This window comes from Ranitomeya imitator, chromosome 2 (genome assembly GCF_032444005.1).
Source record: "Ranitomeya imitator isolate aRanImi1 chromosome 2, aRanImi1.pri, whole genome shotgun sequence".
In the NCBI taxonomy this organism is placed as follows: Eukaryota; Metazoa; Chordata; class Amphibia; order Anura; family Dendrobatidae; genus Ranitomeya; species Ranitomeya imitator.
In genome coordinates this window covers 298,785,521-298,813,334 of record NC_091283.1, presented here as the reverse complement: position 1 = coordinate 298,813,334, position 27,814 = coordinate 298,785,521, and the positions used below count along the sequence as shown (strand labels likewise).

Below are 27,814 nucleotides of genomic sequence, written 5' to 3'. Positions count from 1 at the left end.
TTGAAATCGTGATGTCACCGTAAGGGGCGGGGCCTCCTTTATTGACGAGCCGATAGCAAGGAAGGAAGCTGCTGGAGAAGAGACGCGGGAAATGGGTTGAGCCTAGAGTGTTTGGGCTCCTTCCAGGTCCTGACTGCAGCCCATACAATGTAGCAGGCTCAGTACTGAAGATGCTAGAGTGTATGGGCTGCAGTCAGGTATATATTCTTGAAGATAGCAGACTTTATGGGCTGCTGCCTGGCCCTGACTGCAGTAAATACATGACACTAGACTGTATGTGCTCCTTCAAGGTATAAATTATTAAAACCAGCAGAATATATGGGCTCCTGCCAGGTCCTGACTGCAGCCCATACAGTCTAGTCAGCTCACTGGTGAAGACACTAGACTGTACGGGCTCCTGTCAGGTATATATTATTGTAGATACAGACTGTACGGGCTCCTGTCAGGTATATAGTATGGTAGATACAGACTGTACGGGCTCCTGTCAGGTATATAGTATGGTAGATATAGACTGTACGGGCTCCTGTCAGGTATATATTATTGTAGATACAGACTGTACAGACTCCTGTCAGGTATATAGTATGGTAGATACAGACTGTACGGGCTCCTGTCAGGTATATAGTATGGTAGATACAGACTGTATGGGCTCCTGTCAGGTATATATTATTGTAGATATAGACTGTACGGGCTCCTGTTAGGTATATATTATTGTAGATACAGACTGTACGGGCTCCTGTCAGGTATATATTATTGTAGATACAGACTGTACGGGCTCCTGTCAGGTATATAGTATGGTAGATACAGACTGTACGGGCTCCTGTCAGGTATATAGTATGGTAGATACAGACTGTACGGGCTCCTGTCAGGTATATAGTATGGTAGATACAGACTGTACGGGCTCCTGTCAGTTATATAGTATGGTAGATACAGACTGTACGGGCTCCTGTCAGGTATATAGTATGGTAGATACAGACTGTACAGACTCCTGTCAGGTATATAGTATGGTAGATACAGACTGTACGGGCTCCTGTCAGGTATATAGTATGGTAGATACAGACTGTACGGACTCCTGTCAGTTATATAGTATGGTAGATACAGACTGTACGGGCTCCTGTCAGGTATATAGTATGGTAGATATAGACTGTACGGGCTCCTGTCAGGTATATATTATTGATGTCAGAATGTACGGACTCCTGTCAGGTATATAGTATGGTAGTTACAGACTGTACGGGCTCCTGTCAGGTATATATTATTGTAGATACAGACTGTACGGGCTCCTGTCAGGTATATAGTATGGTAGATAGACTGTACGGGCTCCTGTCAGGTATATAGTATGGTAGATACAGACTGTACAGGCTCCTGTCAGGTATATAGTATGGTAGATATAGACTGTACGGGCTCCTGTCAGGTATATATTATTGTAGATACAGACTGTACGGGCTCCTGTCAGGTATATATTATTGTAGATATAGACTGTATGGGCTCCTGTCAGGTATATAGTATGGTAGATACAGCCTGTACGGGCTCCTGTCAGGTATATATTATTGTAGATATAGACTGTACGGGCTCCTGTCAGGTATATAGTATGGTAGATACAGACTGTACGGGCTCCTGTCAGGTATATATTACTGTAGATATAGACTGTACGGGCTCCTGTCAGGTATATATTAATGATGGTATCAGAATGTATGGGCCCCTGTCAGGTATATATTAGTGATGATATCAGAATGTATGGGCCCCTGTCAGGTATATATTACTGATATCAGAATGTACGGGCCCCTGTCAGGTGTATATTAGTGATAATATCAGAATGTATGGGCCCCTGTCAGGTATATATTACTGATAATATCAGAATGTATGGGCCCCTGTCAGGTATATATTACTGTAGATATAGACTGTACGGGCTCCTGTCAGGTGTATATTAGTGATGATATCAGAATGTATGGGCCTCTGTCAGGTATATATTACTGATGATATCAGAATGTATGGGCCCCTGTCAGGTATAGATTACTGATGATATCAGAATGTATGGGCCCCTGTCAGGTATATATGCTGCGATTGTTCTCGTATGCCGATTCGGCATGAAAAAATAATCACAGATGTGATCTGCCCCATAGATTAACACTGGTCCGAGTGCCATGCGATGTTTTCTCACATAGCGCTCGTCCGTATTCTACGCTAGTGTGACCCCGGCCTTAAACTTATGAAGAGACACAGACCACCTGCAGCTCAGCCTTCATCAATATTTAAATTACAAGTTTTTCACCATCCAAAAAATGCTATTTTTTACCTAGTTCCATAGGTTTCTTAAAGGGAACCTGTCACCAGGTCTTCCCCATATATAGTACCACCAGAACCTATATGCCCTTATACACACCCTTCTACAGTGCTGTACCGTACATACTCGAGTATAAGCCGAGATTTTCAGCCCACTTTTTTGGGCTGAAAGTGACCCTCTCGGCTTATACTCAAGTCATTGTCGGCGGGGGAGGGGGAGCGGCGGCTGTCACATACTCACCTGCTCCCGGCGCGGTCCCTGCATGTCCGATGGTCTCCGGGCAGCTCTTCCTTTGTTCAACGGTCACGTGGAACTGCTCATTAATGAATATGGATGCATATTCATTACTTTAATGAGCTGTTCGTGACAGCTGAACATAGGAAGACGCTGCCGACTCCCGGAGACCATCTGACAGTGAGAAGCTGCCAGGGACCGCGTCGGAAGCAGCTGAGTATGACGGGGGAGGTGAGCATTGCGCGATATTCACCTCTCCCCTTTCCACCGCTGCGGGCCGCTCTGTCCTCTGGCTGTGACTGTTTAGGTCAGAGGGCACGATGACGTAATTAGTGTGCGCGCCGCCCTCTGCCTGAACAGTCAGTGCAGAGGATGGAAGACAGAGCAGCGCGCAGCAGTGGAAAGTGCCGGGGGCCTGAGCGAAGAGAGGCGAGTATGTGTTTTTATTTTATTCGCAGCAACAGCAAATGGGGCATAATCTATGGAGTAAAATCTATGGAGCATCTTATGGGGCCATCAACCTTTATGCAGCATTGTATGGGGCAAAAGTTTCTATGAAGCATCTTATGGGGCCATTATTAACATTTGTGCAGCATTATATGGGGCATATTTTAATATGGAGCATCTTATGGGGCCATCATAAACTTTATGGAGCATTATATGGGGCTCCTCATTCAATATGGATATTCAAAAACACTTAACCTACTGATGTCTCAATTAATTTTACTTTTATTGGTATCTATTTTTATTTTTGACATTTACCAGTAGCTGCTGCATTTTCCACCCTAAGGCTTATACTCGAGTCATTAAGTTTTCACAGTTTTTTGTGGCAAAATTAGGGGGGGTGGTCAGCTTCTACTCGAGTATATACGGTATGTCCCTAAGCCAATGTGCATAATGTAAATAACTTCTTATACTCACCTACGGGGCGGTCCGGTGTTATGTTTAGCGCTGGTCTTCATCCAGCACAGTCCTTCCCGTGGATGATGTGTTCTACATCATCCACACAACCTCCCTCATCACGCTTCTGTGCAGGAACACTTCTCTGCCGAGCACAAAGCAAAGTACTGCAACGGGCAGAAAGAAGTGCGATGCACAGGAGCATGATGGAAGACACCGTGTGGATGACATAGGACGCGTCATCGACTCAAAGAAAGAAGGACGGTGATAGAAGAGGAGAAGGCCCCGGATTAAGACTAGCAAAGCCCATTGTATAGGGATAGGCAAGTCTTAAGGGCATACAGATAGTGGTTGTGCTTTATAAAATGCTGTATATAAGGGTATACAGGCAGTGGGCCTTCTATATATACACAGCATTCTAGAATGCTGTATATAAAGGCATATAGATAGTGGTCGTACTTTATGTGGAGGGGGGGGGGACAGAAACAATGATTGAATACCCGGTAGTAAGTGAACGGCTACAGTGCAAGAAAATAAAGGGTACTTAGTTAACACTTTTTTGGGGGCCTGAGAAAGGAGTCAGAAAAGAGCATCGGGGCGGACGCGCTGCTGTGAATGTCCGTGTCTATATCTAGCACGGCATAATTTTCATAACCAGCAGAGGGAAAGCTGACAGCTGATGTTAATATTCTGGAAAGGAGCCAATAACCATAAAGGTTCCCAGGCTATTAATATCAGCTCACAGCTGTTTGCTTAGCCTTTACAGGCTATTTTACAGTGGGACACAAAATATTGACATGGGGTCCCCCTATAAAAGCTGTAGGCTGATATTAATAGTCTGTGAAGAGGCCATGGATATTGGCAGCCCCAGAGGCTAAAAACCATCAGCTCTCAGCCATCCCAGAAATGGCGCATCTTATACAGGTCCTTCTCAAAAAATTAGCATATAGTGTTAAATTTCATTATTTACCATAATGTAATGCTTACAATTAAACTTTCATATATTATAGATTCATTATCCACCAACTGAAATTTGTCAGGTCTTTTATTGTTTTAATACTGATGATTTTGGCATACAACTCCTGATAACCCAAAAAACCTGTCTCAATAAATTAGCATATTTCACCCATCCAATCAAATAAAAGTGTTTTTTAATAACAAACAAAAAAAACATCAAATAATAATGTTCAGTTATGCACTCAATACTTGGTCGGGAATCCTTTGGCAGAAATGACTGCTTCAATGCGGCGTGGCATGGAGGCAATCAGCCTGTGACACTGCTGAGATGTTATGGAGGCCCAGGATGCTTCAATAGCGGCCTTAAGCTCATCCAGAGTGTTGGGTCTTGCGTCTCTCAACTTTCTCTTCACAATATCCCACAGATTCTCTATGGGGTTCAGGTCAGGAGAGTTGGCAGGCCAATTGAGCACAGTAATACCATGGTCAGTAAACCATTTACCAGTGGTTTTGGCACTGTGAGCAGGTGCCAGGTCGTGCTGAAAAATGAAATCTTCATCTCCATAAAGCATTTCAGCCGATGGAAGCATGAAGTGCTCCAAAATCTCCTGATAGCTAGCTGCATTGACCCTGCCCTTGATGAAACACAGTGGACCAACACCAGCAGCTGACATGGCACCCCACACCATCACTGACTGTGGGTACTTGACACTGGACTTCAGGCATTTTGGCATTTCCTTCTCCCCAGTCTTCCTCCAGACTCTGGCACCTTGATTTCCGCATGACATGCAAAATTTGCTTTCATCAGAAAAAAGTACTTGGGACCACTTAGCAACAGTCCAGTGCTGCTTCTCTGTAGCCCAGGTCAGGCGCCTCTGCCGCTGTTTATGGTTCAAAAGTGGCTTTACCTGGGGAATGCGGCACCTGTAGCCCATTTCCTGCACACGCCTGTGCACGGTGGCTCTGGATGTTTCCACACCAGACTCAGTCCACTGCTTCCTCAGGTTCCCCAAGGTCTGGAATCGGTCCTTCTCCACAATCTTCCTCAGGGTCCGGTCTCCTCTTCTCGTTGTACAGCGTTTTCTGCCACATTGTTTCCTTCCAACAGACTTACCATTGAGGTGCCTTGATACAGCACTCTGGGAACAGCCTATTTGTTGAGAAATTTCTTTCTGGGTCTTACCCTCTTGCTTGAGGGTGTCAATGATGGCCTTCTTGACATCTGTCAGGTCGCTAGTCTTACCCATGATGGGGGTTTTGAGTAATGAACCAGGCAGGGAGTTTATAAAAGCCTCAGGTATCTTTTGCATGTGTTTAGAGTTAATTAGTTGATTCAGAAGATTAGGGTACTAGGTCGTTTAGAGAACCTTTTCTTGATATGCTAATTTATTGAGACAGGTTTTTTGGGTTATCAGGAGTTGTATGCCAAAATCATCAGTATTAAAACAATAAAAGACGTGACAAATTTCAGTTGGTGGATAATGAATCTATAATATATGAAAGTTTAATTGTAATCATTACATTATGGTAAATAATGAAATTTAACACTATATGCTAATTTTTTGAGAAGGACCTGTAGATCTGCCAATTCTGGTACTTAGCCTCGCTCTTCCCACTTGCCCTGTAGCAGAGGGGCTCAGATTTGTGGGGTTGATGTCACCATTTTATTGTCAAGTAACATCAAGCCCACAAGTTAGTAATGGAGAGGCATCTATCAGGCACCTCTCCATTAGTAAGCTGGCCTACTGTCACCTTACAATACAAAGGTGACATTAACCCCTTATTACCCCATATGCCACCGCTACAGGGCAGTGAGAACAGAGGCTGAGTGCCAGAATTGGCGCATCTTACAGATGCACCTTTTCTGGGGTGGCAATAACCATGGTCCCTCTCTAGGCTATAATATGTCCTCAGTCACTGACTTTCCCTCTGTGGCACAGAAAATTGTGTGGGAGCCCACGCCAGTTTTTTCAGTGAAAACATTTTTATTAAATACATACAGGTCCCAAATTTTACACACACATACTACTAACCGTATTAGTCACTGACCTATATAAATCTAACCGTTCTGCAATGGTTTACTGTATGTAAACCATGTCTCCTATCCTGCAATGATTTGACAGAAGCCGACAAATTAACTATTTGTAAATATTGTAAGCTGTCAGTGTGATTTTACTGTACACTGCACCTGAATTGCAAGCCTTTAAAAGGACACCATTGCGTATTTCTTGCAAGTCAAACTGATGGTCCGTGTGGTGCGAGTTTTTCTTGCATAAACAGACTTTCATTGGGGATTCTCGGCTGATATACGGTGCAAATCGCAGCATAGTGCAATTTCACTTGCACATATAATACGGCCGTGAAAAAAAAAAAAAAAAGTGATGGGAGCTGCCCAACAGATTAACATTGGTCCGAGTGGTATGCAATTTTTTTTTTCTCGCATAGCACTCGTCCGTATTCCTCTCTAGTGTGACTCCGGCCTTAAAGGGAAAATCATTCAAAATTTGAAAATTTCTATTTTTTAAAATTTGATATTTTTACAAAATAAAGCAAAACATACTAACCCACGTTTATCATTAGCCCAAGTTTACCATTATCAAAGTCTAATATGTCAGGAAAAAAAACAACCTCAAAATCAATGGAATATGTTGAAGCATTCCAGAGTTATCTAATATATAATTGCCTAGAATACTACTTCCTGCAATTTGTGCCAACTTCCTGTCCGGAGCTAAGTGACGTCAACAGTGTCCAGTGTCTGATTGGTCGCTCGCAGCAGGCGGCAACCAATCAGAAACGTGCCGTACTGTGACACACTCCGCCCACCATTTTGGTGTGATTTTTGAATTTTTACCTCACAGCAAGTTTCTACTGCGTGGAGGCGGGCCCAGTGACGTTGCTCTTCAAGCTCCTGCCGAATTTCGTCAAAAAAATGATAATACCATTTACCAAAACTATATATATTTAGTTGTGAAGTGGTTCAGTGACATTTTCACACCAATTTTGAACTTTTGTTTGGTGTTTTCTCCATATACTGCCTATTATTCACTGACTGTTATACTGAGAGACTGCCGTTTATTAACCTCTTCTTTGCCACATTGGGTATATTGCTCTATTATTTGCCACATAAGGACATTGTCCATTATTGCCCAGCAATTTCTTAAATTACAAGAATTGTCAAGAGCTGGTAAGTGCAGCCATTTTTTGTTCATTCTTACTATTATTTATTAATTGTATTATTCTTACATTTGAATAAATAAAGTATATATGGATTCTAGACTCCCGATTCTTTAGAATCGGGCTGCCATCTAGTTACTACATAAAGTTACACTGGTCAGATTTTAAAAAAATTGGCCCCGTCACTGAGGGGTTAAATGCTTGTACAAGTGAACATTGTTTCAAAAGTGGTTTACCTAAGACTTGTTTCACACCAGCGTTCGGCAGCCTTCTTCCTCCGTTAAGCCCCACCCACTGCTACACCTCTTCTTTCAGCTCCGCCTACATGCATCCCCTATCTTTAACATTGGGTACACAGGCACGTGTCGTTTTGACAATGCGCTGAACTGCGTCGAACGCAACATGTTGCATTTTGTTGCGGTCGGCGCAGCGTTAAAACAACGCATGCAGCGGCATCCGCTTGGCCTGCGTACCCAATGTTAAAGATAGGGTATGCAGGACGCATGCAGACGTAGGCGGAACTGAAGGAAGAGGTGCGGCATTGGGCGGGGCTTAACGGAGGAAGAAGGCTGCCATCCGCAGCCCTGCCGAATGCTGGTGTGAAACCAGCCCAAGGCTGTTATTATAGCACCTTGTCTTACGCTAGGTTCACATTGCGTTAGTGCAATCCGTTAAGCGCATAGCGCTAGCGGATTGCGCTAACGGAATGTTTCTAGAGGGTCGGCGTTCACCCTCCCCGCTAGCGCAGATCCCCGATCTGCGGTAGCAAGGAACGGGCCTCGGACACACCTCGGACGCTGCAAGCAGCGTCCGAGGTCCGTCACAAAAGAACGGCACATCGCTAGCGCGTGCCGAAAATGGCATGCGCTAGTGATGCGCTTCAGCTAAAAGTAAAATTGCTGTCAATGGGTGCGCTAACGGACCCGTTGCACGGCGTTAATTTCGACATTTTTGCCGTGCAACGCAGTCCGTTAGCGTTAACCCATTAACGCAATGTGAACCTAGCTTTACACAGATACAACATGGGCTTGTCCTGCCCTACGCATGAAATGAAAGACAAATACAATGTGGAGAAATAATCAGAACAATGTTTTATTTACATTCAGAACTGATTTAAGAGGTAAACAATTACCATTTCTCACAGAAATCTCAGACTTTTACTTATAGAAATACTGGATAAATATCATTTTAACATTAGATATAGAAATATTTTTAATTTTATAAAACTGCCTTTTTTGCATAGAAAAACTTTATGCCTTTGCTTGGTTCATTTTATGCATTTCTAAAGTATTGTAAAAATGTAATATGCTGTTGGTGCATGCGGGCAGGACTGTCGGTAGGGTATGCGGCTCTGAAGCCCCCCCCCCTCAGGCCTGCCTCCGGTGTCTGAGGTTTCGGTGTCCCGGACCAGAGATCATAATACCGGCCTTGAATTGTGAAGGACACGGCAGCCGATCCTGAGAAACATCCAAGGTGGGAATGCCCCATCATGTCGAAGAGAGTCTGCTAGATCCAGGCCTAGCAGACCAGTGCTAGTGGGTTCATGGATGCCAGGAGGGAGCTGGCCTAAAGGAAGGTCTCGTCTTTTCCTGGTGGGTCAGAGAGTTGTCCCGTCTTTTTTTTTTTGGACAGAACATTTCCAAAACAACCAAATTTGAACAGATCTCTTGGGAGGCAGACTTTAGTCCTCTGTTGCAGAAGCGAAGTACTCTTAAACTGATAGGCGCAGAGTAGGACGCACTAGAAAGTTGGCGTGCATGATTGTTCAGGGCGCTGGCGGTGTGGACCGGCCACCAGAGAAGGCCTAGACCAAAGCCTGGATATTTTAAGAGCAAGGTCACAGGAGCCTCTGGAAAACGTGGAGGCTGCATGAATAGGAAGGTTTCCTCAGGAGACGTCCACATTGCTCAGGGGAAAACTAGGACATATTTGTTCTGTGTTTTTTTTTTTTTTTTTTAAAGTAGCCCCCTTACTGCCTCATAGGATATACCAGTCCTTAAGATCACAAATCCTTTTTCGCAGAGCGATGATGAAGATGGGCATGGAATAACCTGGACGCAGAGAGGCGAGAGGGTAGGGCGATTCGTGGCATGAACGGTCCTCCGGGGAACCCCAAACACTCTTGATGTGTTAGGGCCTTGCCTCGTAGAGCACAGATGATATGGTAGTGACAATTCTAGGTGGGAGATTAGAGTGACAATTCCACTGTCGCCCTCAAAAGCCATATCTGGGAAGAAAAAAAAAAATGAAAAAGAAAAATCGTTAATAAAAAAAACCTCCCAAAACCTAAGGCCTAAACTGGGCTGGGCGGTCCAGACCCAGGTCTTCCTCCTACTGACATTAAGTTAAAACGGATTAGCTTCGTGCTAGTTGGTGGTGTACCCTCCTCTACAGGAAATACCTTAAAAAAATTTTTTTGTATAGCATAAGCAGCATACACCCATTTTTTTTTTGTGTACCCCAATGAAGCATTAGCTTCCCCACATCAACCAGAAGGCCACACAGTATAACCTCGCTCCCCCAGTCAGAAACCTCCACCTCACATTAACCAGCGTACCCCACAGGATAAACCCACAGCCCACCAGACATTCCCTCCCACAAGCGTAAATCCCCATATGACGCCCCCAACCATAAATCCCATCAGACACCCCCCCCAATCGGATGCCACCCCAGCTTAACCCCCCAGCATAAACCCCCATCGGACGTCCACCCCTCCTCCAAGCATTACTCCCATCGTACACCACGCCCACCCAATAATAAACCCCCACCGGAGGGCCAAACCCCCACAGGACGTGGACCCCCCCATCCAGCACACACCCCCATCAGACGCGGACACCCCATCCAGCACAAACCCCCCATCGGACGTCCACCCCCGACCCAGCCTAAACTCTTATCGGACGTCCACTCCACCCAGCCTAAGCCCTCATCAGCCCCCCAAACCCAACCCATAAGCAGGTCGCCCCCCAATAAAGGGGATCCCTCCGTAAGCGGTAGGTCGCCTCCCCACGTCCCACCACCCCACAGGCAGGTCGCCTCCCCACGTCCCACCACAGGCAGGTCGCCTCCCCACGTCCCACCACAGGCAGGTCGCCTCCCCACGTCCCACCACAGGCAGGTCGCCTCCCCACGTCCCACCACAGGCAGGTCGCCTCCCCACGTCCCACCACAGGCAGGTCGCCTCCCCACGTCCCACCACAGGCAGGTCGCCTCCCCACGTCCCACCACAGGGGTCCCGCAATAGCCTGCAGCAGGTCTCCCCCCACATCCCACAAGCAGATAGCCCTCAAATCCCACAACAGGGGTCCCCCCCAATAGACAGGTCACACCCCCCCAAACCGAACCACAAGCATGTCACCCTCAAACCCCACCACCACAGGTCTCCCCCACTAAAAGGGGTCCACCCCGTAAGCAGCAGGTCACCTCCAAACCCCACCACAGGGGTCCCCCCCAACAGCCAGCAGGTGCCCCCCAAAATCCAACCACAGGGGTCCCCCACAATAGTCAGCAGCAGGTGCCCCCCAAAATCCCACCACAGGGGTCCCACCACAATAGCCAGCAGCAGCAGGTGCCCCCCACAACAGCCAGCAGCAGTAGGTGCCCCCCCCCAAATCTCACCACAGGGGTCCCCCCACAACATCCCACCACAGGGGTCCCCCCACAATAGCCAGCAGCAGGTCCCCCCCAAAAAGCCCACCACGGGGGTCCTCCACAACAGCAGCGGTGCCACCCCCCAAAAAGCCCACCACAGGGGTTCCTTACAGTAGCAGCGGTGCCCCCCAAAAGCCCATCACAGGGGTCCCCCACAGCAGCAGCGGTGCCCCCCCAGAAAGCCCACCATGGGGGTCCCCCACAGCCCACCACGGGGGTCCCCCACAACAGCCAGCAGCAACGGTGCCCACCCAAAACGCCCACCACAGCGGTCCCCCACAACAGCCAGCAGCAGCGGTGTCCCCCCAAAAGCCCACCACAGGGGTCCCCCACAACAGCCAGCAGCAGCGGTCTCCCCCAAAAAGCCCACCACAGGGGTCCCCCACAACATCCAGCAGCAGCGCCCCCCCAAAAGCCCACCACGGGGGTTCCCCACAACAGCCAGCAGCAGCGGTGCCCCCCCAAAAAGCTCACCATGGGGGTCTCCCACAACAGCCAGCAGCAGCGGTGCCCCCCAAAAAACCCACCACGGGGGTCCCCCACAACAGCCAGCAGCAGCGGTGCCCCGTCAAAAAGCCCACCACGGGGGTCCCCCACAACAGCCAGCAGCAGCGGTGCCCCCCCCCAAAAAGCCCACCACAGGGGTCCCCCACAACAAGAGCGGTGACCCCCCCCACAAAGCCCACCACAGGGGTCCCCCACAGCAGCAGCGGTGCCCCCCCCAAAGCCCACCACGGGGGTCCCCCACAACAGCCGGCAGCAGCGGTGCCCCCCGCCACAGAGCCCACCACAGGGGTCCCCCACAGAAGCAGCGGTGCCCCCCCACAAAGCCCACCACGGGGGTCCCCCACAGCAGCAGCGGTGCCCCCCCCCCACAAAGCCCACCACGGGGGTCCCCCACAGCAGCAGCGGTGCGCCCCCCCCCACAAAGCCCACCACGGGGGTCCCCCACAGCAGCAGCGGTGCCCCCCCACAAAGCCCACCACGGGGGTCCCCCACAGCAGCAGCGGTGCCCCCCCACAAAGCCCACCACAGGTGTCCCCCACAGCAGCAGAGGTGCCCCCCCCACAAAGCCCACCACGGGGGTCCCCCACAGCAGCAGCGGTGCCCCCCACACAGACAAGCAGGTCGCCCACCACAGAGCCTCCCCCCAGAGCGCAAGTAGCATTTTTTCACCCTGACACCACTAACCTCCATGTGGCATGGCGTCCACAAGCTATAATCATGCTGCTTTGCTTTGCCGCCTTCATGATGTGACTGAAAACACGCCCCCTCCCGATAGGACACGCCCCCGGAAATGACGTCACACCTGGAAGGAGCCCATACACTCTAGCATTTACCCTTCCAGGTATATATTCTTGAAGATATCAGACTTTATGGGCGGCTGCTTGGCCCTGACTGCAGTAAATACATGACACTAGACTGTATGTGCTCCTTCAAGGTATAAATTATTAAAACCAGCAGAATATATGGGCTCCTGTCAGGTATATAGTATTGTAGATATAGACTGTACGGGCTCCTGTCAGGTATATATTATTGTAGATATAGACTGTACGGGCTCCTGTCAGGTATATATTATGGTAGATACAGACTGTACGGGCCCCTGTCAGGTATATATTATTGTAGATATAGACTGTATGGGCTCCTGTCAGATATATATTATGGTAGATACAGACTGTACGGGCCCCTGTCAGGTTTATATTATTGTAGATACAGACTGTACGGGCTCCTGTCAGGTATATATTATTGTAGATATAGACTGTACGGGCTCCTGTCAGGTATATATTATTGTAGATATAGACTGTACGGGCTCCTGTCAGGTATATATTATTGTAGATACAGACTGTACGGGCCCCTGTCAGGTATATATTATTGTAGATATAGACTGTACGGGCTCCTGTCAGGTATATATTATGGTAGATACAGACTGTACAGGCTCCTGTCAGGTATATATTATGGTAGATACAGACTGTACGGGCCCCTGTCAGGTATATATTATTGTAGATACAGACTGTACGGGCTCCTGTCAGGTATATATTATTGTAGATATAGACTGTATGGGCTCCTGTCAGGTATATATTATTGTAGATATAGACTGTACGGGCTCCTGTCAGGTATATATTATTATAGATATAGACTGTATGGACTCCTTTCAGGTATATATTATTGTAAATACAGACTGTACAGGCTCCTGTCAGGTATATATTATTGTAGATATAGACTGTATGGGCTCCTGTCAGGTATATATTATTGTAGATATAGACTGTACGGGCTCCTGTCAGGTATATATTATTGTAGATATAGACTGTACGGGCTCCTGTCAGGTGTATATTATTGTAGATACAGACTGTACGGGCTCCTGTCAGGTATATATTATTATAGATATAGACTGTACGGACTCCTGTCAGGTGTATATTATTGTAGATATAGACTGTACAGGCTCCTGTCAGGTATATATTATTGTAAATACAGACTGTACAGGCTCCTGTCAGGTATATATTATTGTAGATATAGACTGTATGGGCTCCTGTCAGGTATATATTATTGTAGATATAGACTGTACGGACTCCTGTCAGGTATATATTATTGTAGATACAGACTGTATGGGCTCCTGTCAGGTATATAGTATTGTAGATATAGACTGTATGGGCTCCTGTCAGGTATATATTATTGTAGATACAGACTGTACGGGCTCCTGTCAGGTATATATTATTGTAGATACAGACTGTACGGGCCCCTGTCAGGTATATATTATTATAGATATAGACTGTACGGGCTCCTGTCAGGTATATATTATGGTAGATACAGACTGTACAGGCTCCTGTCAGGTATATATTATGGTAGATACAGACTGTACGGGCCCCTGTCAGGTATATATTATTGTAGATATAGACTGTACGGACTCCTGTCAGGTATATATTATTGTAGATACAGACTGTACGGGCTCCTGTCAGGTATATATTATTGTAGATATAGACTGTATGGGCTCCTGTCAGGTATATATTATTGTAGATATAGACTGTACGGGCTCCTGTCAGGTATATATTATTATAGATATAGACTGTATGGACTCCTGTCAGGTATATATTATTGTAAATACAGACTGTACAGGCTCCTGTCAGGTATATATTATTGTAGATATAGACTGTATGGGCTCCTGTCAGGTATATATTATTGTAGATATAGACTGTACGGGCTCCTGTCAGGTATATATTATTGTAGATATAGACTGTACGGGCTCCTGTCAGGTGTATATTATTGTAGATACAGACTGTACGGGCTCCTGTCAGGTATATATTATTATAGATATAGACTGTACGGACTCCTGTCAGGTGTATATTATTGTAGATATAGACTGTACAGGCTCCTGTCAGGTATATATTATTGTAAATACAGACTGTACAGGCTCCTGTCAGGTATATATTATTGTAGATATAGACTGTATGGGCTCCTGTCAGGTATATATTATTGTAGATATAGACTGTACGGACTCCTGTCAGGTATATATTATTGTAGATACAGACTGTACGGGCCCCTGTCAGGTATATATTATTATAGATATAGACTGTATGGACTCCTGTCAGGTATATATTATTGTAGATATAGACTGTACAGGCTCCTGTCAGGTATATATTATTGTAAATACAGACTGTACAGGCTCCTGTCAGGTATATATTATTGTAGATATAGACTGTATGGGCTCCTGTCAGGTATATATTATTGTAGATATAGACTGTACGGGCTCCTGTCAGGTATATATTATTGTAGATATAGACTGTACGGGCTCCTGTCAGGTGTATATTATTGTAGATACAGACTGTACGGGCTCCTGTCAGGTATACATTATTATAGATATAGACTGTACGGACTCCTGTCAGGTGTATATTATTGTAGATATAGACTGTACAGGCTCCTGTCAGGTATATATTATTGTAAATACAGACTGTACAGGCTCCTGTCAGGTATATATTATTGTAGATATAGACTGTATGGGCTCCTGTCAGGTATATATTATTGTAGATATAGACTGTACGGGCTCCGGTCAGGTATATATTATTGTAGATATAGACTGTACGGGCTCCTGTCAGGTGTATATTATTGTAGATATAGACTGTACGGGCTCCTGTCAGGTGTATATTATTGTAGATATAGACTGTACGGGCTCCTGTCAGGTATATATTATGGTAGATACAGACTGTACGGGCTCCTGCCAGGTATATATAATTGTAGATATAGACTGTACGGGCTCCTGTCAGGTATATATTATTGTAGATATAGACTGTACAGGCTCCTGTCAGGTATATATTATTGTAGATACAGACTGTACGGGCTCCTGTCAGGTATATATTATTGTAGATATAGACTGTACGGGCTCCTGTCAGGTATATATTATTGCACATACAGACTGTATGGGCTCCTGTCAGGTATATAGTATGGTAGATACAGACTGTACGGACTCCTGTCAGGTATATATTATTGTAGATATAGACTGTACAGGCTCCTGTCAGGTATATATTATGGTAGATACAGACTGTACGGGCTCCTGTCAGGTATATATTATTGTAGATACAGACTGTACTGGTCCCTGTCAGGTATATATTATTCTAGATACAGACTGTACGGACTCCTGTCAGGTATATATTATGGTAGATACAGACTGTACGGGCTCCTGTCAGGTATATATAATTGTAGATATAGACTGTACGGGCCTCTGTCAGGTGTATATTATTGTAGATACAGACTGTACGGGCTCCTGTCAGGTATATATAATTGTAGATATAGACTGTACGAGCTCCTGTCAGGTATATATTATTCTAGATACAGACTGTACGGACTCCTGTCAGGTATATATTATTGTAGATACAGACTGTATGGGCTCCTGTCAGGTATATTATTAGTGATATCAGAATGTATGGGCCCCTGTCAGGTATATATGCTGCGATTGTTCTCGTATGCCGATTCGACATGAAAAAATAATCACAGATGTGATCTGCCCCATAGATTAACACTGGTCCGAGTGCCATGCGATGTTTTCTCACATAGCACTCGTCCGTATTCTACGCTAGTGTGACCCCGGCCTTAAACTTATGAAGAGACACAGACCACCTGCAGTTCAGCCTTCATCAATATTTAAATTAGAAGTTTTTCACCATCCAAAAAATTATATTTTTTAACTAGTTCCATAGGTTTCTTAAAGGGAACATGCCAGGTTTTCCCCATATATAGTACCACCAGAACCTAGATGCCCTTATACACACCCTTCTAGAGTGCTGTACCGTACATACCATATATACTCGAGTATAAGCCAAGATTTTCAGCCCACTTTTTTGGGCTGAAAGTGACCCTCTCGGCTTATACTCAAGTCATTGTCGGCGGGGGAGGGGGAGCGGCGGCTGTCACATACTCACCTGCTCCCGGCGCGGTCCCTGCATGTCCAATGGTCTCCGGGCAGCTCTTCCTTTGTTCAGCGGTCACGTGGAACCGCTCATTAAAGTAATGAATATGGATGCATATTCATTACTTTAATGAGCTGTTCGTGACAGCTGAACATAGGAAGACGCTGCCGACTCCCAGAGACCATCTAACAGTGAGAAGCTGCCAGGGACCGCGTCGGGAGCAGGTGAGTATGATGGGGGAGGTGAGCATTGCGCGATATTCACCTCTCCCCTTTCCACCGCTGCGGGCCGCTCTGTCCTCTGGCTGTGACTGTTTAGGTGAAACTCCCACCTGAAGAAGACGGTGTTTACCGTTGAAACGCGTTGTGGCAAACGACATATGTTGTCTGAGTTTCCTTCAGCGCTCCTGGGACTGATTTCTGTTTGACACACATTCTTATCCTCCTTTGGAGGTATTCAGCTGGAGCTGCGGTGGTGCTCGAAAACTCCCTTTCATCTCCCCTTCCCTGGGTCAATTCCTCTGCGCTCCCCTCTGACTGCTTTCACTTATCTTGTTTAGGTCAGAGGGCACGATGACGTAGTTAGTGTGCGCGCCGCACTCTGCCTGAACACTCAGTTCAGAGTATGGAAGACAGAGCAGCGCCGGGGGCCTGGGCGAAGAGAGGCGAGTATGTGATTTTCTTTATTTTATTCGCAGCAACAGCAAATGGGGCATAATGTGTGGAGCATCTCATGGGGCATAATCTATGGAACATTTTATGGGGCAAAATCTATGGAGCATCTTATTGGGCCATCAACCTTTATGCAGCATTGTATGGGGCAAAAGTTTCTATCAAGCATCTCATGGGGCCATTATTATTATGCAGCATTATATGGAGCATATTTTAATATGGAGCATCTTATGGGGCCATCATAAACTTTATGGAGCATTATATGGGGCTCCTGATTCAATATGGATATTCGAAAACACTTAACCTACTGATGTCTCAATTAATTTTATTAATTTTACTTTTATTGGTATCTATTTTTATTTTTGACATTTACCGGTAGCTGCTGCATTTTCCACCCTAGGCTTATACTCGAGTCAATAAGTTTTCCCAGCTTTTTGCGGCAAAATTAGGGGGGGGTCGGCTTCTACTCGAGTATATATGGTATGTCCCTAAGCCAATGTGCATCATGTAAATAACTTCTTAGGCTGGAGTCACACTAGCGAGTTTTACGGACGTATGAATGCAGAAAATGCGTCCGTAAAACACGCCTAACAAACGTCCCAATTATTCTCTATGCCCTTGCTCCTATCTGCCGTATTTTACTGATCAGTATTATACGGCTTTCTACGGCCGTAGAAAATCGCAGCATGCTGCGTTTGTCACCGTATTGCGCAAAAAAACGCCAATGAAAGTCTATGGAAGCCAGAAAAATACGGATTACAAACGGACCAGCAGTGTGACTTGCGAGAAATACGCAGCGGTGTTAGAGAGAAAAGCCGGCAATTCAGTGCGGTGCACAGTAAAATCACACTGACAGCTTACAATAGAATAGGTAGAATAAATGTGTACACATAGAATAGGTATATATATATATATATGTCAGTGAGACACATATATGTATATATATTATTACTTCATACAGCGCTAGATAGCTTTAAAGCCGGTAATTGAATTCCCGGCTTTAAAGCTATCTCCTTCCTAAACCCGACATGATATGAGACATGGTTACCTACAGTAAACCATCTCATATCACCTTTTTTTTGCATATTCCACACTACTAATGTTAGTAGTGTGTATATGCAAAATTTGGCCGTTCTAGCTATTAAATTAAAGGGTTAAATGGCAGAAAAAATTGGCGTGGGCTCCAGCGCAATTTTTTCCGCCAGAGTAGTAAAGCCAGTGACTGGGGGCAGATATTAATAGCCTGGAGAGGGTCCACGGTTATTGGCCCCCCCCCTGGCTAAAAACACCTGCCCCCAGCCACCCCAGAAAAGGCACATCTGGAAGATGCGCCTATTCTGGCACTTGGCCACTCTATTCCCATTCCCGTGTAGCGGTGGGATGTGGGGTAATGAAGGGTTAATGCCACCTTGCTATTGTAAGGTGACATTAAGCCAAATTAATAATGGAGAGGCGTCAATTATTACACCTATCCATTATTAATCCAATACTAGTAAAGGGTTAAAAAAAACAACCACATTATTAAAAATTATTTTAATGAAATAAAAACAAAGGTTGTTGTAATATTTTATTCTACGCTCAATCCAATCACTGAAGACCCTCAATCTGTAACAAAAAAAAAACAAAACAACAATATCCATACCTTCCGCAGATCTGTAACGTCCATCTGAAGGGGTTAAAATATTTTGCAGCCACGAACTCTGCTAATGCCGCGTTGTTCCTGGCTGCTAAACCCCGGGGAATGAAGGTAAAGTAGGTCAATGACCTATATTTACATTCATTTGCGGTGAGGCGCCCTCTGCTGGTTGTCCCTAGATCGTGGGAACTTTCCTAGAAAGCTCCCAGGCTCGAGTTCATATGAGGACAACCAGCAGAGGGCGCCTCTTATGAACTCGAGCCTGGGAGCTTTCTAGGAAAGTTCCCACGATCTAGGAACAACCAGCAGAGGGCGCCTCACTGCAAATGAAGGTAAATATAGGTAATTGACCTACTTTACCTTCATTCTCCGGGGTTTTGCAGCAAGGAGCAGCGCTGCATTAGCAGAGCTCCTTGCTGCAAAATACTTTAACCCCTTCAGATGGATTTACATCGTGGGACCTTACAGATCTTCGGAAGGTATGTATATTGTTGTTTTTTTTTGTTACAGATCGAGGGTCTTCAGTGAGTGGATTGAGCGTAGAATAAAATATTACAACAACCTTTGTGATTTTTTTCATTAAAATACCTTTTAATAATGTTTGTGTATTTTTTTAACCCTTTACTACTATTGGATTAATAATGGATAGGTGTCATAATTGACGCCTCTCCATTATTAATTTGGCTTAATGTCACCTTACAATAGCAAGGTGGCATTAACCCTTCATTACCCCATATCCCACCGCTACACGGGAATGGGAAGAGAGTGGCCAAGTGCCAGAATAGGCGCATCTTCCAGATGTGCCTTTTCTGGGGTAGCTGGGGGCAGATGTTGTTAGCCAGGGGGGGGCCAATAACCGTGGACCCTCTCCAGGCTATTAATATCTGCCCTCAGTCACTGGCTTTACTACTCTGGTGGAGAAAATTGCGCGGGAGCCCACGCCAATTTTTTTCCGCCATTTAACCCTTTAATTTAATAGCTAGAACGGCCAAATTTTGCATATACACACTACTAACATTAGTAGTGTGGAATATGCAAAAAAATGGTGATATGAGATGGTTTACTGTATGTAAACCACGTCTCATATCATGTCGGGTTTTAGGAAGGAGATAGCAAAAGCCGGCAATTGAATTACCGGCTTTAAAGCTATCTAGCGCTGTATGAAGTAATAATATATATACATATATGTGTCTCACTGACATATATATATATATATACCTATTCTATGTGTACACATTTATTCTACCTATTCTACTGTAAGCTGTCAGTGTGATTTTACTGTACACCGCAATGAATTACCGGCTTTAAAGCTATCTAGCGCTGTATGAAGTAATAATATATATACATATATGTGTCTACTGGATCCCTTGTATAGCCGTATGTTGGTTTTGCAAGCCTGCGAGAAAAACACGCAGTATGGATGCCATACGGATTACATACGGAGGATGCCATGCGCAAAAAACGCTGAAACACCCTGCCTACGGAGGAGCTACGGACCACTATTTTGGGGACTTTTCAGCGTATTACGGCCGTAATATACGGACTGTATTGTCTTACGCTGAGTGTGACTCCAGCCTTATACTCACCTACGGGGCGGTCCGGTGTTATGTTTGGCGCTGGTCTTCATCCGGCGCAGTCCTTCCCGTGGATGATGTGTTCTACATCATCCACACAACCTCCCTCATCACGCTTCTGTGCAGGAACACTTCTCTGCCGAGCACAAAGCAAAGTACTGCAACGGGCAGAAAGAAGTGCCTAGCACAGGAGCACGATGGAAGACACCGTGTGGATGACATAGGACGCGTCATCGACTCAAAGAAAGAAGGACGGTGATAGAAGAGAAGGCACCAGATTAAGACTAGCGAAGCCCATTGGATGGGGCTAGGCAAGTCTAATATGCCACTGTCTTAAGGGCATACAGATAGTGGTTGTGCTTTATAAAATGCTGTATATAAGGGTATACAGGCAGTGGGCCTACTATATATACACAGCATTCTAGAATGCTGTATATAAAGGCATATAGATAGTGGTTGTACTTTATATGGGGCGGGGGGACAGAAACAATGATTGAATATCCTGTAGTAAGTAAACGGCTACAGTGCAAGAAAATAAAGGGTACTTAGTTAACACTTTTTTGGGGGCCTGAGAAAGGAGTCAGAAAAGCGCATTGGGGCGGACGCGCTGCTGTGAATGTCAGTGTCTATATCTAGCACGGTTCTCTTAAGGTAATTTTACAGGAATAGTTTATTCTGAGCATGTTCTCATAGAAGGGTATATTACCCTTAGTGGTAGGATGTAGCCGGGGGTGGGTGGAGAAACACAGGAGTGAACATGTCAGATATATATTGGGAGTTGGATTTTTGGCACAACTATGAGATATTTTGTAACTACATAGATTAACAGTTTGTTTTATCTTTCCTCCTGGGTATTATTTATGTATTTACTATTAGCCACCCACCCTGGTTGATTTGTGTATATTAGCTTTGTGTCATCCATAGCGGCGCGTTCCTTATGGGTGACTGATGAGCGGGAGGTTTGTTTCTGTTTCACCTTGGTAATGTGGTTTTAAAATGATGCTTTTCCCAAAATTTTTTTTTTTATTATTATCTAATAATTTGATGCGTTTTTGTAAAGCCAGAGAGCTAAAGATATATATATATATATAAAAAAGGAATTGTGATGTATTTTCCTTATTCAACCTCTTCACAAGATACCCTCATTAATATTAACTAAAGACACACACACACCCCCATGTAGGAGCATTAACATAATTAACCTACATATGCTGTAAAAAAAAAAAGTCAACTAAGAAACCTGCGTGAAATATAATGCTTATTTTTCAAAAAATAAAAAAACCTCCATGGACTCCCGCATAATTTTCATAACCAGCAGAGGGAAAGCTGACAGCTGATGTTAATATTCTGGAGGAGCCAATAACCATAAAGGTTCCCAGGCTATTAATATCAGTTCACAGCTGTTTGCTTAGCCTTTACTGGCTATTTTACAGTGGGACACAAAATATTGACATGGGGTCCCCTTATAAAAGTTGTAGGCTGATATTAATAGCCTGTGAAGAGGCCATGGATATTGGCAGCCCCAGAGGCTAAAAACCATCAGCTCTCAGCCATCCCAGAAATGGCGCATCTTATAGATGTGCCAATTCTCGCACTTAGCCTCGCTCTTCCCACTTGCCCTGTAGCAGCGGGGTTCATATTTGTGGGGTTGATGTCACCATTTTATTGTCAAGTAACATCAAGCCCACAGGTTAGTAATGGAGAAGCATCTATCAGACACCTCTCCATTAGTAAGCTGGCCTACTGTCACCTTACAATACAAAGGTGACATTAACCCCTTATTACCCCATATGCCACTGCTACAGGGCAGTGAGAAGAGAGGCTGAGTGCCAGAATTGGCACATCTTACAGATGCACCTTTTCTGGGGTGGCAATAACCATGGTCCCTCTCTAGGCTATAATATCTGTCCTCAGTCACTGGCTTTCCCTCTGTGGCACAGAAAATTGTGTGGGAGCCCACGCCAGTTTTTTCAGTGAAAACATTTTTATTAAATACATACAGGTCCCAAATTTTACACACACATATACTACTAACCGTATTAGTCACTGACCTATATAAATCTAACCGTTCTGCAATGGTTTACTGTATGTAAACCATGTCTCCTATCCTGCAATGATTTGACAGAAGCTGACAAATTAACTATTTGTAAGCTGTCAGTGTGATTTTACTGTACATTGCACCTGAATTGCCAGCCTTTCAAAGGACACCGTTGCGTACTTCTCGCAAGTCACACTGATGACCCGTGTGGTGTGAGTTTTTCTTGCATAAACAGACTTTCATTGGGGATTCTCGGCTGATATACGGTGCAAATCGCAGCATGCTGCAATTTCAATTAAAGAAGAAGAGAAGCAGCGTCAAGCTATAAAATGGGGACCACCACTTATTAATAAAGGTTTAATTTATTAGTCAACCAACAAACCACATGAACACCAACAATAAAAACATTTAAAACCTCAACTCAAGTGAGTCCTGGGTACCAAAAAAGGAACCACCACCCCTGGACATGGTGAATAAGAAGAATATACTAGGATATACAGATAATATGCACACTGTGTAGAATACAATATACAATATATATGGTAATAGATAACTTAATACACACATATGTATAACCTGTAAAAAGGTCTCAAAAACATTTATAACAGCATGTCACAGCTCGCCTAGAACATGATGTCAATATGGAAAAGTTGTCATTATATGGATACAGACATACATATGTTGCAACAAAAATATGCACACAAAGTCTCCCAGTAATGGATAGATAAATGATGGAACCGATGCTAAATAATTATTACCGTACACACATATCAACGCACCATGGGCTGGGAAGACTGGTGACCTAGTCAAATACCATAGATTATTGCATAGATAAGTTGCATAGATGTAATAAGCAAACCCCAGCATATATACCGAACCCTATAGAGTTCTATAGCTACTAGGTGCGCACATGTAGCAGGTGAAAATCACGAGACTGTGTCAGGCTAAACCCATATAACCATATAGAGAGAACATGACCATAACCACCTATCACCAGGGGGCAGGAGGCCCAACGCGTGTCGCCACCTAGCGTGGCTTCGTCAGGAGCAAGTGCCTGTGTGGACAGTTAACTACTAATATATACAAATCCAAAGTGTACCTTATCACCGGAAACTTCCAAGTAAGGATGAAAATAGGGCTTTACAAAACTTGAAGAAGAACAAGGAATTTGTGATACGTGAAGCAGATAAAGGGGGCAATGTAGTCCTGTGGCCCCATATGCTATATCTTAAAGAGATCACAAGACAATTGAGCAATGGTCAATGCTATACGGTGTTACCCTCAGATCCAACCAGCTTCTTCAAAAATCAACTCGATGAGATTATCTATTCAGCTTTGGATAACAACATAATCACCAAGAAGGAAGCTGATTTCCTCACAACACCTACCCCTGTTATACCAACATTTTATGCATTACCGAAAGTACACAAATCCCTTGTTGAACCCCCTGGCAGGCCTATTGTTTCAGGGATTGGAAGCATTTTTGAACGCCCGTGTATTTATGTTGATCATTTTTTACAGCCGTTGGTCACGTCTTTGAAATCTTACACCAGGGACTCCACCCACCTATTACAATTGATTGAAGACTGCGTGGTGCCTGAGGATATACTTCTTATCAGCATGGATGTAGAAGCTCTATACACCAGCATCGCACATTCGGCAGGTATCCACGCGGTTACATATTTTTTGGCAAAATCTACAGGTGGCATCACGGAACATGACAGGTTCATCCTTAGACTGTTGTATTTCATTCTTGACAAAAATTACTTTGTCTTCGACAGAAAATTCTTTAGGCAGCTGTCCGGTACTGCCATGGGTGCCCGTTGTGCTCCTTCCTATGCCAACCTTTTTCTTGGTTGGTGGGAGGAGACAACAGTATTTTCACATCATTTATTTGGCACCATGGCACGTACCTGGCAGCGCTATATAGACGATATCCTGATGATATGGACTGGCTCCCTGGAGGACTGTAACCAATTTATTAATGATCTTAACATCAATAATTTGAACATCAGGCTCACATCGGTGATCTCGACTACCTCTATTGACTTCCTTGATCTGAGACTTTCTGTGATGGATTCAAGAATTTCATGTAGATTATATCGTAAAACGACTGCCACTAACAGTCTTCTTCATTTTACCAGTTTCCATCCATATCATCTGCGAAAAGGGATCCCTAAGGGCCAATTTTTACGTCTTCGAAGAAACTGCAGTACGGATATCGAGTTTACACATCAAGCAAGAGATTTGTCCAACCGGTTTAAACAAAGGGGATATCCTCATAAACTAATCTCGGATTCGTTTCGTCATGCATCACAGCAAAATCGCAAAAAACTTTTTGACAAAAAGGTACGTGATTCCACTCGACCTCTGGCCCTTATCACCACGTACAATAACCAGTGGGCAGATGTACGCAACCTTTTGATTAGGAACTGGGATATCCTATTGAGTGATAAGAGGATTCTTCCTATAGTATCTAATTCACCTTGTTTGGTGGCTAGAAGAGCTAAGAATCTGAGAGATGATCTGTGTCATAGCCATTACCAAAGACCCACCACTAGACTCAATCAGGGCACCAGAATTTTTGGTTCCTACCCTTGTGGTAACTGTAACATCTGTCAATTCATGATCTCCCAGGATGGTTATTCCGTTTCTACTCTTCCCTTCCAGATTCGCCCTAGGGAATACTTCAACTGCAAATCGCGGAACCTGGTATATGCAATTTTTTGCAATTGCCCCAAGATCTATGTGGGCCAGACCACACAACAACTGAAGAGAAGAATGCAGCAACACCTGTCAAATATCTCCACGGCCGCCAGGGATCGAGAGAAAAATAAGACATTATCTTCTGTAGCAGCACATTTTTTGGACCATCATCGCTGCAAAGTCTCTAATTTTAAGGTTATGGGACTGGAAGGTATACATCTCAACATTAGGGGTGGGGATATTATCCATCGCCTCTTACGTTGTGAAACCAAATGGATTTTCAATTTGAGGAGCACTGCCCCTTTGGGCCTTAATGAAGAAATCCTATTCACCGGCTTTTACAAACAACTTTGAGGACAGTAAACAGCCATTCGTTTGAATATATATCTGTTCGAGCACAGCCTTCTGTACCGCATTTGGTAGAATAACATGGATATATTGTACCTGCTTGTGACATATCCTCTATGTGGGTTTTTTATATATATTTTTTCTGTCATGTGGTTGCAATATGTTTGCTATGACCCCAGGCTATGATATTCACGCAGCAGCATTGGTAACAGCTCGCCTGTCTTTGAACATCTGATAATCCGAAATCGGTATATTTGTTTTGTATTTTGGGTATCTAACTTGGCCATTCTGGTGCTGTGACGGAAATCATCCCATACCCTTTAAATCTATTCTCCCCGTCTTGGCGGTTGCCATTTTTTAGTACAACTTCTGGCACTATGTAAACGAGTCAATGGTTTAATGTAATTTTTTGACACTATGGGAATTGTATAGCAGATTAGGGATATCCTGACCTACCTGATTGGGGGTCTGAATAAATAATGTATGAATATTTTATGGTAATTTTACATATATACAATCAGTTTTTTCCATGAACGACTCTTTTCTAGAACATGTGTTGTTTAATGGCATGTGTCAGGGGGTGATTGAACTTTTGGAGCCATTTCTCATATATTTTGTCTATTATTCGCTCTTGGTTCAATTATCACAATATCTGCTCAGCGCCATTTTCCATTCTCTTGCACTGTGTTCCATGTTTGTTAAGAAGAAATATACGCGCCTTTATTAGTCAGTGTTCTTTTTGTCTGTACAGACTAATATATACTATGGGATTTTTTTCCCATATATATATATACCAGTTTGACTATGCGTACCTACTTGAGTTGATATAGTGTTTATACTTATTTATGGGTTACAACGCAGGTTTATTATTGTATGTATGGGCATAAGGATATTGGTCTTTAGCTCTCTTTTTGCACCGTTAGTTACGCTTACCATTATGGAGCGTTTCGTATGCGGCGGACTTATCTCTGTAGCTGCACTAGCTTTCTTTGGATTAATGGCTGACATTCATCATGTGCTTTGGCGCATGCGCAGTAGTCGTATGTGCGACCTTATTGGCACCCGCATCTCGGCCGGCTACAGACATGTTTTGGCGCGTGCGCAATAACCACAAGGACGGCCATTCTATTTGTACTCTAGTTTATATAGTGGCGTCACGTTTTGGTTTCCAGGATGCCAACAAATGGTATGATGGCATTATGCCGTCTTTCTCCAGTTGTTTGGAGTCTTCTTCTATTGATTAGATAAATACTGGATCTGCATATATGTGCCTTAACGCATGCGCAGTAGCCGCATGTGCGGCCATATTGGTACTCGCAGTTTGGCCGGCCATAGATGTGTGGGGCGCATGCGCAGTAATTACACACACGGCCATATTGGTACTCGCATTCCAGCCTGCTTAGGAGCGTCATGTCCGGTTTCCGGGACGCTAGCAGGGTGCATGAGGTCTCCATGCCGTCTCTTTCTCCAGCTGTTGGAAGTTTCCGGTGATAAGGTACACTTTGGATTTGTATATATTAGTAGTTAACCGTCCACACAGGCACTTGCTCCTGACGAAGCCACGCTAGGTGGCGACACGCGTTGGGCCTCCTGCCCCCTGGACCTCTGGTGATAGGTGGTTATGGTCATGTTCTCTCTATATGGTTATATGGGTTTAGCCTGACACAGTCTCGTGATTTTCACCTGCTACATGTGCGCACCTAGTAGCTATAGAACTCTATAGGGTTTGGTATATATGCTGGGGTTTGCTTATTACATCTATGCAACTTATCTATGCAATAATCTATGGTATTTGACTATGTCACCAGTCTTACCAGCCCATGGTGCGTTGATATGTGTGTACGGTAATAATTATTTAGCATCGGTTCCATCATTTATCTATCCATTACTGGGAGACTTTGTGTGCATATTTTTGTTGCAACATATGTATGTCTGTATCCATATAATGACAACTTTTCCATATTGACATCATGTTCTAGGCGAGCTGTGCCATGCTGTTATAAATGTTTTTGAGACCTTTTTACAGGTTATACATATGTGTGTATTAAGTTATCTATTACCATATATATTGTATATTGTATTCTACACAGTGTGCATATTATCTGTATATCCTAGTATATTCTTCTTATTCACCATGTCCAGGGGTGGTGGTTCCTTTTTTGGTACCCAGGACTCACTTGAGTTGAGGTTTTAAATGTTTTTATTGTTGGTGTTCATGTGGTTTGTTGGTTGACTAATAAATTAAACCTTTATT

At 44.4% G+C, this 27,814-nt stretch overlaps 2 long non-coding RNA genes across 2 annotated transcripts; one reads left to right on the top strand and one right to left on the bottom strand.

Annotated features, from left to right (window-relative positions):
• The first annotated feature begins 56 nt into the window (after positions 1-56).
• Positions 57-27,814, top strand: LOC138663331 (uncharacterized). Its single transcript, XR_011318161.1, has 4 exons — positions 57-126; positions 24,028-24,169; positions 24,651-24,855; positions 25,177-27,814. It is a non-coding gene; the product is annotated as an uncharacterized lncRNA (long non-coding RNA).
• LOC138663329 (uncharacterized) lies at positions 8,610-12,487 on the bottom strand. Its single transcript, XR_011318159.1, has 2 exons — positions 12,383-12,487; positions 8,610-9,770 (listed from the first exon to the last, which is right to left on the bottom strand). It is a non-coding gene; the product is annotated as an uncharacterized lncRNA (long non-coding RNA).